We start from the raw sequence: 15,486 nt of genomic DNA, 5'->3' as shown, positions 1-15,486 counted from the left end.
TAATTGCCATGCTCGAGCTGCCCTTGCTACAAGGAATGGTAGCAATATTAGATCGGAGAGACAGATCAGAATGTGATATTGCAGCAACGTATAAAGTATGTCAGCTGCACTATCTGCCCTTCCAACGTTTTCGACCAGACAGAGATGACGTAGGGCGGGGGCGCTGTGCTGTAGGTTAGGCCGCTGTCCAGGGTGCTGAAACTAAACTGTCAGTCCGTGGGTCCTGAAGCTAGTAGACAGATAAAGTAAGCTTACTGTATTTGGGCTGCTGTCCATGGTGCTGAAAGAAACTTCTGTCCGCTGTACTGAAAGTATATAGCCCTCAAATAAAACCAACCTTTATACTACTGTTAAATAAAGGTACAATTATTTTTTTAAATACTGTACATATAGGAAGTGCAAAACCAGGGCTCTGTGGGTTAGGTCACTGTCCATGGTGCTAAAATTAAACTAAGCTGTCAGTCTGCGGTACTGAAACTAGCGTGCTGATAAACTGAACTTTACTAACTACTACGGTACTAAAAGGGGTGAAACAGTATGAACACACAATAACATAGGCAACTTATGAACATCTGGTGGTCTTGGAATGTTCGTCAATCAACAAATAACTTGAGGATTGCAACATGTTCAATTGATCAAGCCTTCTGTTATGGAACTAGGGAGCTCGTGTCGGTAAATAGTATCAGCGATTAACAAAATAACAAATGTACAAGAGAGAGAACGTCTCAGGTCTGAGCTTGTTGAGGTAGGGTGAAGTTGCCCCTTGGGTCAGTTTGGAATTCTCCCACTAATGGTTAATGTTAGGCTTGGGGGAGGGGAAGCTGATCCTAGTGCCATTGCTGTTCTACACAGCTTTACATTGTACCACTGGTTACATAAGTTACAGTATATAGGCCTATGTTCAACATAATGTATCAAGTGAATAATACGTTATATTTAGATTTGGTGTGGTATGGAGCCATTTTCTGTTTACCATCAAACGTCACTTTTGAATGATGAAATTAATAAACTGTCTAGCAGGATAGCTAACGCTGATGTCGAGACCTTGACAAACTTAACAGTGAGTGAGTGATGACCATGAAAACACACAATACTTATGGCTATAGCTATGTTCAACAAGTATATTATTCTTCTGACTTTATTTAGCTCTATTTGTGATATTTTACTTTGCCTGCTGGCTTGCTAGGTAATCAATCCTCTGATGACATTTGCAATGTTGTAGACGATAACCATCTGATTACGTGTTTGTGTAATGGTATGCGTGAAGGGCTGTAGGAAGTCAGGCGCAGGAGAGCACATAGTTGGTAGCAAAACGGAGCCTTTTATTTGGCGACCCAAAAGCACAAGGAACAAACTAACACGAAATACATATAAGGGTTTAACATAACCCAGCGTAACAAGCCTAACGTGCGCATTCATGAACAGATAAACAAACACTCACAAACAAACATGGGGGAACAGAGGGTTAAATAATGAACAAGTAATTGGGGAATTGAAACCAGGTGTGTAAGACAAGAACAAAACAAATGGAAAATTAAAAGTGGATCGGCGATGGCTAGAAGGCCGGTGACGTCGACCACCGAGCGCCGCCCGAACAAGGAGAGGGACCGACTTCGGTAGAAGTCGTGACAGTTTGTTAAATAACTTGCACGAGCTACATTTGAAGTCGCATACTGTATGATCCTATCTACTGCTAGCTAAACAAAGAGCTATCTGATGACGAACGTTGTGCGCAACTTTTCATGACGCTGCCGGGAAATGGGTCTTTAGGCATTCAGGATTTTAACTTGAAGTGACTGCAGATTTTTTTTATATTACCCTACTTCATTATCATCACTTTAAACTTCACTACTTATACCTTTTTATTCTCATAGTCAGACTAGCCTCCTCTAGAAAAATGACAATGACAGGCCTACAATGATAATATATCTTTAACGTTCCAAAAAACACAGTTCCTCTGGGACCATCAGTGATGCCATATCTTAATCTGATACACCTTACTATGTATGATATGTTACATTTCGTATAGTATAGTATGTATTCATTTGTGGATGTCCATCACCCATTTCATATGATATGTTATGAATTTGCAAAATGTAAATATGTTACAAATATGCAAAACGTACTATATGTTGCCAATTTGATAGTGTATGTTACAAATTCTAGCTGGGTTGCTAAAGTTAGCTAGCTTAGGCTAGGTGTTAGGGTTATGGTTAGGGTTACCTTTAGGAGTTAGGTTAAAGGGTTAAGGTTAGGGGAAGGGTTAGCTAAAAGGTTTAAGGTTAGGGTTAACGGAAGGGTTAGCTAACATGCTAAGTAGTTGCAAAATATCTAAAAAGTAGTGAGTAGTTGAAAAGTTGCTAATTAGCTAAAATACCTACATTTGCCGGTGATGAGATTCAAATTCGCAACCACCCAACTTTAATTTTTGCCTTAAGTAAACATCTGTCTTATGTAACCATACCAAACGTAACATATCATACTAATTTGAGAGTCCTGGATTTACATTTACTATGTTACGAGACCAGGCTGCAAATCTGCAACATTCCAAAACACCATTCTCACAATCGTTACCCATCTGGGCAAGACACATGATCTATTTCTTTGTATTTAAAAAAAAACATTTAATAATTTAGCAGACACTCATCCAGAGCAACATACATAAGTGATTGCATACATTTTCATACTTTCTTGTACTGGTCCCTTGTGGGAATCAAACCCACAACCCTGGTGTTGCAAGCACCATTCTCTACCAACTGAGACACACGGGGCAGGCACACCATGTAATATATTGTATATGTGGTATATACGGCCCTAGAAGTTGCTGACAGTCCAAAAAGACAAAACAATTATGTAGATTAGACCTCGTGATGATGTATGTCAGACTCCAGATGTGTTAAGTGTTAGGATCAGTCTTCTAGGCTGTCTCCTCTTTAAATTCAAATGTCATTTTTGTCTCTGGAATTATTTCAAAAGGCCTTGTGCCTGTCTCTTTGGCAGCAAAACATCTCTCATGGCTGACATTATGTGATGTTTCATTATAGTCGAGTGGTTAGGCACCCTATCCTCTAGACCTATGTAGTACACTATTTTTGACCAGATCCTATAGAAGCAGTCCACTATATAGGGAATAGAGTGCCATTTGGGACACAAACTTAGAGAGAGAAAGGCTTGTCTGTCATAACCCCAAGTCATCGATTCAGACAAGGCTGCGTCCAAAATGCCACCCTGCTCCCTATAAAGTGACTACTTTTGACCAGGATCCCCATAGGTTCTGGTCAAAAGTAATGCACTATATAGGAAATAAGTCAGGGTGCCATTTGGGATGTAGACAAAATACCATTAGGGTGAAAGCTAGCCACGCTGTTTGTGTCATTCAGCACACACTGTCTTTTCCTCTTTACTGGCAGTCAGTGTTTGAGTGATTGAATGTGCCAAGATTTTGTGAATGAAAGTGTAGTTTGTGTAGCTGCGGGAGACATAGGTTGGGGGGTTGTCTGTATGTGTGTGTGTGTCAGTCTGCCATCATTACAGACAGATGGGTAGCCAGCGGTAGGTTTTTGGACTATCAAATGAATGACATACAGTATTTTTTTATTTAAATAGGCAAGTCAGTTAAGAACACATTTTTATTTACAATGACGGCCTACCCCGGCCAAACCCGGAAGACGCTGGTCCAATTGTGCACCTCCCTATGGGACTCCCAATCAATTAAGCCTGGAATCGAACCAGGGTCTGTAGTGACGCCTCTAGCACTGAGATGCTGTGCCACAGACTGGAGCCCCACAGTATAGCCATTTATTCTTTAAAAATATAACTTTTAAATACCTTATGAGCTTAGTTCAACTGTCTTACTCCATCACAACCCAGTGTTTACCAAAAAGTGGCAAGGTCACTTATTGTTTGAATCCCAGATTGCCCCTTTAAAAAATTAGATTATTGGTGAGGTAGCTGACATGATATAAGTGAAGGTTGTTATTAAGGTGACCTTGAATTAGTGTGATTTGAAAAACAGATGGCGTGGATTTATATTAGCATTAAGTTTTATGCATAATAACCCCATCATAGACATAATCTGGTTCTTATGCGTTCACTCTCTCTTTCTCACAGACATGCCACACACACAGACAGACAGGCAGGCAGGCAGGCAGACAAACACACACAGGGTCTCACAGCATTGGGTCTCGCTCTCTCTTACCCCACCGTGACCTCTCTGTAGTGCACTACCTTTGACCAAGGCCCATAGGGCTAGTAGTGCACTACTTTGGACTGGGGCTCATAGGGTTAGTAGTGCACTACTTTTGACTGGGGCCCAAAGGGTTCTGGTCAAAAGTAGTGCATTTTATAGGGAATAGGGTGCCATTTGGTATGCAGACATGATAACACCGCCTGACTCACTGCTATGCTACTCCTAATGATGGTGTGACAAAAAACAAACATTTTCCATGTATCGCTATCTGCATTAGCCCCTTTGATATAAACGGCTAAATGACAAGACAAGGAAGTTCTCACGATTAGGTGGCATTTCCAATAGCTGTAAATCGGCTCCTGTGGGCATTTCTACTATGGTGTGTCAAGGACGCTGGCTTACGCATCACTACTACTGCGTCCCAAATGGCACCCTATTTTCTATATAGTCTACTACTTTTGGAGACAGAAAGAGAGGGAGAGAGAGAGGAAGAGGTGAGAATTTGTTTCACTCTCCCTCAACATAAACCACTCTTTAGTGTCAAGGCTCAGGAGAAGACATAGATACAGACAGTTTTGAAGTAACAAAAGTTTATTACAAAAACAGGGGGGCAGGCAAACGACAGGTCAAGGGCAGGCAGAGGTCAGTAATCCAGAGCAGAGTCTGAAAGGTACAGAACGGCAGGCAGTCTTAGGGTCAGGGCAGGCAGAGGTCAGTAATCCAGGGTGGTGTGACAAGGTACAGAACGGCAGGCAGGCTCAGGGTCAGGGCAGGCAGCATGGTCAAAACTGGGAAAACTAGAAAACAGGAACTAGAGAAAGACAGGAGCACGGGAAAAACCATGGTAGGCTTTACAAAACAAAACGAACTGGCAACAGACAAACAGAGAATACAGGTATAAATACAAAGGGGATAATGGGGAAGATGGGCAACACCTGGAGGGGGTGGAGACAAATACAGGTGAAACAGATCAGGGTGTGACAGTACCCCCCCACCAGGTAGGCGCCCTACCTGGGTGCATACCTGGTTGACCGGGGTGCCGGTGTTGGAACTCAGCGATGAGGCCTGGGTCCAGGATATCCCTAACGGGGACCTAGCACCTCTCCTCCGGGCCATAACCCTCCCAGTCAACCAGGTACCTAGCCCCGCGTTTGAACCTTCAGGAGGCGCCTCACCGTGTCCGCCGGTTGGCCGTCGATGAGATGGGGGAGAGGGGTGGGGCCTGGAAACAGGAGACAAAGGGCTGTGAGAAATAGGTCTAATTCTGGACACATGAAAAGTGGGATTGTTTACAGAGGGTATTGAGTTGCTGGCTCCAGGTGGTGGGGTTGGCAGAAGGCAGTGAAGAGTCATCTCCAGGTCTTGATTGGCTCGTTCCCACTGGCCGTTGGACTGACGGTGGAACCCGGAGGACAGGCTGGCTGACGACTGAATGAGTGTGCAGAACGCTTTCCAGAACCAGGACAAGAACTGGGGACCCCGGTTGGACACCATGTCCACCGGGAGTCTGTGGATCCAGAAGACGTGCTGCACCATGAGCTGGGCCGTTTCTTTGGCAGATGGTAGCTTGGGGAGAGGAATGAAGTGGGCGGCTTTGGAAAACCGGTCCACGACTGTCAGGATGGCGGTGTTGCCATCAGATGGGGGGAGACCTGTAACAAAGTCCAGGGATACGTGAGACAAGGGGCAGTGAGGGACAGGCAGTGGTTGAAGGAGACCAGCCGGAGCTTTCCAGTGGAGTCTTGTTCTGTACACAGATTGTGCAGTCGGCGACAAACGCGGAGACGTCTGGAACCATGGTAGGCCACCAAAAGCGTTGCTGCACAAAAGCCAGGGTCAGACAGGAGTCCAGGTGGCAGATAAGCCTGGAGGAGTGGGCCCACTCCAGGACTGAGGGGCGGTAAGCGTCAGGAACAAACATCCTGCCCCCCCCCCCGAATTTCGAGAGAGACAGAGAGAGTGTGCGAGAGAGACAGAGAGAGAGAGGACTGTGCAATGGGGTGTCTGACATTAAGACTGAAAGAGAGATTGAGAGGGAGAGATACAGAGAGAGAAAGAAAGAGAGAGACAGAGAAAGGGAGCGAGAGGTGGTGGGGGGAGTATTCGTTTGTATCCCCTTGCATATGATGATTTTGCGATTGGATCAAATCTCCGATTGAATTGCCTAGGCGTGGAAAAATACTTTTATTGATTTCCGAAGTGGGCCTGCAGACGGGTTGGAAATGGAAGTGAGGCGTTGGTGTTTTTGTCTTTATTCGTCTTTTTTCTCTAAGCTGAAGGTTGGGCATTAAAGTCCCAGCCAACGTAATGTATAGTTTAGTAAATCCATGTCTGTGAATTATTAAATTGTCTATTGTCTAAAAACCACAATTAAATAAAAAATATATTTTTTAAGGAAATGGGATCAAGGCGAGGATGATGCATCCCAAATAGCACCTTATTCCCTATATAGTGCATGCACTACTTTCGACCAGGACCCATAGGGCTCTAGACAAAAGTAGTACACTATAGGGAATATGTTGCCATTTGAGACGCATCCAGGAGGCTTCTACTTCTACTCTGCCAGGCTGACAAAGTCTCTGCCATGTCCTACTGCCAGGTAGGATAGGAAGGAGGGAGGGAGGGAGGGAGGGAGGGAGGGAGGGAGGGAGGGAGGGAGGGAGGGAAGGAGAGAAGGGGAGAGGAGGAGAAGAGGGTAGAGGAGGAGCGGAAAGAAAATAAAGAAATAAAAAGAAAGGAGAGAAAAGATAAAACAACAGTCTCTGTGGGTGAACGATGCCCAACAGGAGCCATCCCTCTCCACAACTGTTTAACCCAGGTGCTGTGTGACTACACCCTACAATGGGGACTGCCACACTGTCCTAACTACCATAAAGTCTCATATGGCACTCTAGGCTGTTGCGCTAGATCACTAGAGGGAGTTTGTGTGTGTGTGTGTGCGTGCATGTAAGTATTTTTCTCTCTCTCTCTCTCTCTCTCTCTCTCTCTCTCTCTCTCTCTCTCTCTCTCTCTCTCTCTCTCTCTCTCTCTCTCTCTCTCTCTCTCTCTCTCTCTCTCTCTCTCTCTCTCTCTCTCTCTCTCTCTCTCTCTCTCTCTCTCTCTCTCTCTCTCTCTCTCTCTCTCTCTCTCTCTCTCTCTCTCTCTCTCTCTCTCTCTCTCTCTCTCTCTCTCTCTCTCAACAGTCAGACGTTTGATAAATACCCTTTTCTTTTCCCCCCAACATGCCGTCAGCTCGGTGAACCAGGCTAGCCCGACACACAATATTTTCTCAGGGTAATTTCATTTGTTTTAATTTTTACATGGCCCCTGTCCTCCTCCTCCTCCTCCGCCCCCTCCCCATCACCCTCCCCTGGTAGTGGTTTACTCCAAGTAGCCAGCTAAATCACTGGGGGGAGGATGGGGGAGTGGGGAGGAGGGGAGAATTTTTAGATGACACTTGAGGAGGAGGTGGAGGAGGAGGAATGAGACAGACGACAAACTGATCGCTAAGTACACAGATGAGACGACAAACTGATGAGGGCCCGGCCGGCTTAGGGATCTGTTGATTGACATATAAGCTGGCGCGATACGGCAGAACCCCCCACCCCAACGGTATACGCTGTTGCAGGCACCAATTGATTCATTGAACCGAACCCTCCACCCTGAAATGATTAGCTCCACTTTCCATGGCAACTGGGATGCCCCTTTGAAACACAAACGGGAATGATTACTTATTCCCTCCCCCTTCCTCTCTCTCATCTCCTCTCTCTGATTTCGCTATCCCTCTGTCTCTCTCCTATCTCTCTGTATTTGCCCTCTCCTCCCTCTCGCTCTTCTCTCCTCCCTCTCTCTGTGTATTTGCCCTCTCCTCCCTCTCTCATCCCTCTTGCTCTTCTCTCCTCCCTCTCTCTGTGTATTTTCCCTCTCCTCCCTCTTTTGCCTCCCTCTCTCTCTCTTCTCTCTCTCTCTCTACTCTCTCTTATCTATTTCCCCTCAGTCTTCTTCTCTCATGAATATGGAATAACATGGAGTGCCTGCAATGCACTTGGCTGCCTGTACTACAGTCCCCTAGCAGAGAAGAGCTAGAGATGATGGACTCAGGGAGTCAAGCTCTAAGCTCATTATACTCTGGTTGCGTCCCAAATTGCACCTTTCCTTATACAGTGCGTTATCTTTGACCAGGGCCCACAGGGCTTTGGTCAAAAGTAGCGCACTATATAGGGAATAGGGTGCCTTTTAGGACACAGCCTCTCTCTCATTTTAATGACAAGGGAGGGAGAATAATCGTGATGACATCATTGGCTGGAGTATATAGCCTAGCTAACATCCTGTGTTTGTTATGTGACGCACACGGACTGATGATGAGTCACAGCGTGTTGTTGTTGTTGAACGGGAGTAGGCCTCCTAACATAGCATGGTTAAACCAGTCTGAATGCTGCTTTCAAGTCAAACAATAGTGAGTGTTGTGTTCAGGTTGGTTTAACCAGGCAAGGTCTACTCTAGGTCATAATGCATTCCACGAATCAGAGGACACAAATCCCAAAAAGCACTAGGTGCCCAGTGTCAGTTGGTGATGAGATAATGAGAAAAGTACATACCCAGCTTAAAGGCAAAACAATAGTAGAGGTAGAGCCAACACCTCTGGTCATCTCTCTCTCTCTCTCTCTCTCTCTCTCAGCCAGGCAGAGCGGCAGATACACAAAAATATTTACACACACACACACAGAACCCATCAGCATGTCCCAGTGACGTGTGAAGCTCCCTTCTTCCTTCTACAACAGAACATATCACACACACGGTCTTGTATAACTAAACTTGTGGGGACACACAATTCAGTCCCATTCAAAATCCTATTTTCCCTAAGCCCTAATCCTAAACCTCACCCTAACCCCAAAACATAATTCTCACACTAACACTGATTCTAACCTTAACCCTAAACCCCCTAGAAATAGCATTTGACCTTGTGGGGACTAACAAAATGGCTTTCCTGCAGCGTCTCTCACCTTAACACACACAAACACATGCACTTCCCTATGACAGTACATTTTCTGCTGATGTAAAAAAAAACATCTGTGCACTACTGTGTGATTATAACTACTGTGTGTTTAAAACTATTGTGTGATTATAACTACTGTGTGTTTAGAGCTACTGTGTGTTTAGAGCAACTGTGTGTTTATAACTACTGTGTGTTTATAACTACTGTGTGTTTAGAGCAACTGTGTGTTTATAACTACTGTGTGTTTAGAGCTACTGTGTGTTTAGAGCTACTGTGTTTATAACTACTGTGTGATTAGAGCTACTGTGTGTTTAGAACTACTGTGTGATTAGAACTACTGTGTGATTAGAACTACTGTGTGATTAGAACTACTGTGTGATTAGAACTACTGTGTGATTAGAACTACTGTGTGATTAGAGCTACTGTGTGATTAGAACTACTGTGTGATTAGAACTACTGTGTGATTAGAGCTACTGTGTGATTAGAACTACTGTGTGATTAGAACTACTGTGTGATTAGAACTACTGTGTGATTAGAACTACTGTGTGATTAGAACTACTGTGTGATTAGAACTACTGTGTGTTTAGAACTACTGTGTGATTAGAACTACTGTGTGATTAGAACTACTGTGTGATTAGAACTACTGTGTGTTTAGAACTACTGTGTGATTAGAACTACTGTGTGATTAGAACTACTGTGTGATTAGAACTACTGTGTGATTAGAGCTACTGTGTGATTAGAACTACTGTGTGATTAGAACTACTGTGTGATTAGAACTACTGTGTGATTAGAACTACTGTGTGATTAGAACTACTGTGTGATTAGAACTACTGTCACGGGTGTCATAGGGTTTAGACCAAAACGCAGCAGGAAAATGTATACTCATCTTCTTTTATTCTAGGACAAAGAAGGAAAACCAAAACATACATGTATACAAAAAAACACGACGACAAAGAACAGGCCGGTTAGGCACAAAGCTATACACAGCAACAATCTCCCACAAAATCCCATGACTGTCACGTCCTGGCCAGTATAAGGTTAATTGTTTTTGTAGTTTGGTCAGGGCGTGGCAGAGGGTATTTGTTTTATGTGGTTCAGGGTGGTGTGTTTTGTTAAAAGGGTGGTTGATTTAGTAATTCCGGGTTTTGGTTTATGTTTAAGTATTTCTATGTGGAGTCTAGTGTGTGTATGTCTATGTTTGGTTAATTGGGGTTGGGACTCTGTTGAAGGCAGGTGTTGTCTATCTGCCTTTGATTGAGAGTCCCATATAGTAGGGTGTGTTTGTGTTTGGTATTTGTGGGTAATTGTTCTGTGTTGAGCCTATGCTAGCCAGACTGTTTGTAGTTGTTCGTTCGTTCTTTTTTGTTTTGTTATTTTGTACGTTCATTTTTTGAAGTTAATAAATTCTCAAGATGAGCATACACATACCTGCTGCGTTTTGGTCCTCCATCACCGACGACAACCGTGACAATGACAAACAAACTCCTAATTATAGGACCTTCAATCAGAGGCAACGATAACCAGCTGCCTCCAATTGAAGGTCCAACCCCAATTTAACTAAACAAAGAACTACAATAGACTAGACAGAACATAGAAATACACTAACATAGACCATAGACTAACAAACCCCGGACCACATAAACCAAACACCTCTACGTAAAGGCATAGCCCGAATCACATAAAACAAACACCCCCTGCCACGTCCTGACCAAACTACAATAACAAATAACCCCTATTACTGGTCAGGACGTGACAACTACTGTGTGTTTAGAACTACTGTGTGTTTAGAACTACTGTGTGATTAGAACTACTGTGTGTTTAGAACTACTGTGTGATTAGAACTACTGTGTGTTTAGAACTACTGTGTGATTAGAACTACTGTGTGTTTAGAACTACTGTGTGTTTAGAACTACTGTGTGATTAGAACTACTGTGTGTTTAGAACTACTGTGTGTTTAGAACTACTGTGTGATTAGAACTACTGTGTGATTAGAACTACTGTGTGATTAGAACTACTGTGTGATTAGAACTACTGTGTGTTTAGAACTACTGTGTGATTAGAACTACTGTGTGTTTAGAACTACTGTGTGTTTAGAACTACTGTGTGATTAGAACTACTGTGTGATTAGAACTACTGTGTGATTAGAACTACTGTGTGTTTAGAACTACTGTGTGTTTAGAACTACTGTGTGATTAGAACTACTGTGTGATTAGAACTACTGTGTGTTTAGAACTACTGTGTGTTTAGAACTACTGTGTGTTTAGAACTACTGTGTGTTTAGAACTACCGTGTGATTATAACTACCGTGTGTTTAGAGCTACCGTGTGATTAGAGCTACAGTGTGATTAGAGCTACAGTGTGCTTAGAGCTACAGTGTGCTTAGAGCTACAGTGTGCTTAGAGCTACAGTGTGATTATAACTACTGTTTGTTTAGAACTACTGTGTGATTATAACTACTGTGTGATTAGAGCTACTGTGTGATTAGAGCTACTGTGTGATTAGAGCTACTGTGTGATTAGAGCTACTGTGTGATTAGAGCTACAGTGTGATTAGAGCTACAGTGTGATTAGAGCTACAGTGTGATTAGAGCTACAGTGTGTTTAGAGCTACTGTGTGATTAGAGCTACTGTGTGATTAGACCTACTGTGTGATTAGAGCTACTGTGTGATTAGAGCTACAGTGAATTTAGAGCTACAGTGAATTTAGAGCTACTGTGTGATTAGAGCTACTGTGTGATCACCACCATCACATCACACCACTATCACCACCATCACATCACTACCATCAGATCCCTATCACCACCATTACACCACTATCACCAACACCCCATCACTATCCCCACCATCACATTCCTATCACTACCATCACATCCCTATCACTACCATTACATCTCAAAACCACCCTCACATCCCTATCACCACCGTCATATACCTATCATCACCATCACACTACTATCACCACCATCACACCACTATCACTACGATCACATCCCTATCACCACCCTCACATCACTATCACCACCATCACACCACTATAACCACCATTACAGCACTATCACCACCATCACACCACTATCACCACCACCCCACCACTATCACCACCACCCCATCACTATCCCCACCATCACATCCCTATCACTACCATCACATCCCTATCACAACCATTACATCTCTATCACCACCCTCACATCCCTATCACCACCATCACATCACTATCACCACCATCACAACACTATCACCGCCATCATATACCTATCATCACCATCACACTACTATCACCACCATCACATCACTATCACCACCATCACATCACTATCACCACTATCACATCCCTATCACCACCATCACATCACTTTCACCACATCACATCCCTATTACCACCATCACATCACTATCACCACCATCACATCACTTTCACCACCATCACTATCACCATCACCACTATCACATCACTATCACCACTATCACATCACTATCACCACCATCACATCACTATCACCACTATCACATCTCTATCACCACCCTCACATCCCTATCAGCACCATCATATACCTATATCACCATCACACCACTATCACCACCATCACATCACTATCACCACTATCACATCACTATCACCACCATCACATCACTATCACCACTATCACATCACTATTACCACCATCACATCACTATCACCACCATCACATCACTATCACCACCATCACTATCACCACCATCACTATCACCATCACCACTATCACATCACTATCACCACCATACAGTCACCATCACCACCATCACATCACTATCACCACGTTCACATCCCTATCACTACCACCACATCACTATTACCACCATCACCATCACACTACTATCATCACCATCCCACTACTATCATCACCATCACACCACTATCACATCCCTATCACTACCATCACATCACCACCATAACACCACTATCACATCACCATCACATCCCTATCACCACTATCACATCACTATCACCACCATCACATCACTATCACCACCATCACACTACTATCATCACCATCACATCACTATCACCACCATCACTATCACCACCATCACACCACTATCACCACCATCACACCACTATCATCACCATCACATCACTATCACCACTATCACATCACTATCACCACCATCACATCACTATCACCACTATCACATCCCTATCACTACCATCACATCACCACCATAACACCACTATCACATCACTATCACATCCCTATCACCACCATCACATCACTTTCACCACTATCACATCCCTATCACTACCATCACATCACCACCATCACACCACTATAACATCACTATCACATCACTATCACCACGTTCACATCACTATCACCATGTTCACATCCATATCACTACCACCACATCACTATTACCACCATCACATCACTATCATCACCATCACACATCACACCATCACACCACTATCACCATCACCACCATCACATCACTATCACCACTATCACATCCCTATCACTACCACCACATCACTATTACCACCATCACATCACTATCATCACTATCATCACACCATCACACTACTATCACCATCATCACATCACTATCACCACCATCACATCACTATCACCACTATCACATCCCTATCACTACCATCCCATCACCACTATCACACCACTATCACCACTATCAAATCACTATCACTACCACCACATCACTATTACCACCATCACATCACTATCACCACCATCACACTACTATCATCACCATCACACTACTATCATCACCATCACATCACTATCACCACTATCACATCACTATCACCACCATCACACCACTATCACCACTATCACATCCCTATCACCACCATCACATCACCATCACATCCCTATCACTACCATCACATCACCACCATCACACCACTATCACATCACTATCACATCACCACCATCACATCACTATCACATCACTATCACCACCATCAAATCCCTATCACTACCATCACTTCCCTATCACCACCATCACTGTCACCACCATCACATCACTATCCCCACCATCATATCACTATCTCCACCATCACACCACTATGGCCACCACCCCATCACTTTCCCCACCATCACAACCCTATCACTACCATCACTATCAACATCATCATATCACTATCACCACCACAACCGAGGAGGAGGATTAGAAGGAGAAGGCCAAGGACACACTAGCTGAATCTCCAATATCATACATATGCATATGATCTCTGTCCAGGTTAACACAAAGGCTTACAGTGTTATTATCTATTATGCTCCTGTCCCTGCTTGCTGCTACAGTACAGTTGGTACTAAAGAGTTTAGCAAAAAATTCTGAGGCAGTTGAAAATGTGTGTTCAATTTTGTTGTTGTCATTGTCACTAAGCAATAAGTCAGGGCTGCCTTGGTAACCAAATATCTCTGCTTGCCTCTGCTCTACTCTAATTGCGGCAGACTGAACAAACAGGAGAACCTATGGATAATCTCACTGGAAGACAGATCCCTCCCTTTTCACCCACTTCCTCCCCCTTTGCATCGAGACAAAGCTACCGTAGGCTGCTGCATCATGCCCGCGCCATTCTTTCCATGCATTTACAGTAGGCACTAAGACAAATTACCCTAATTAACAACTTCAGAGTCGACACAATTAGGCTTATTTACAGCGTCACTAAACAAGAGGATAAGACTATTTTAGTCCATTCACCAGAGCTCTTCGTATTTACCAAAATAATCAATGAGAGGCCTAACTGATTCCTCGTTACAGTTTTTAATAAAGCTCACAGAGACGATTAAAGAATTATTGGGGTAATAACAACTGGTTAATTGATTAAGTGTGGAGAAGACGGAATACGTTTAGCGAGCTATAGTAGTTCACTGAATAGTTATTGAGGCAAGGTCTAACAATGACAATGTAGGGTTTTCTTTCAAGGCATGGTTTAAAGAAACCATGTCTAATATTTATTGTTTTGCCATAATCAGGGCTGGAATTAGCTTAAAGCTGGAATCCTTAATTGAAACAATAACAAAGCAATTTTGGTAAAAAGCTGTGGGATGGGCCTGGAGAAATGTAACCACTCTCAAATTCAAAGCAAGAGCTACTTATGCAAGGATTGATCCTCCATGATATCAAGACACACAGACACGCATGCATATGCACGCACAGCCATCACCCTCGAACGGGAGTTCAGCTACCAAGATGACAACTTAACATAACCAGTGTCGGTTCTAAATCATAGGAGAGCTTCCACCATGCCCCAAGTTTACCTTTAACTTCAATCCCCAAGCAGCTTGCCACAGCTCCCTACGGCTCCCTACGGCTCCCTACGG

This window comes from Salmo trutta, chromosome 19, assembly GCF_901001165.1.
Source record: "Salmo trutta chromosome 19, fSalTru1.1, whole genome shotgun sequence".
Taxonomy (NCBI): domain Eukaryota; kingdom Metazoa; phylum Chordata; class Actinopteri; order Salmoniformes; family Salmonidae; genus Salmo; species Salmo trutta.
Note: the sequence above shows the minus strand (reverse complement) of the source record.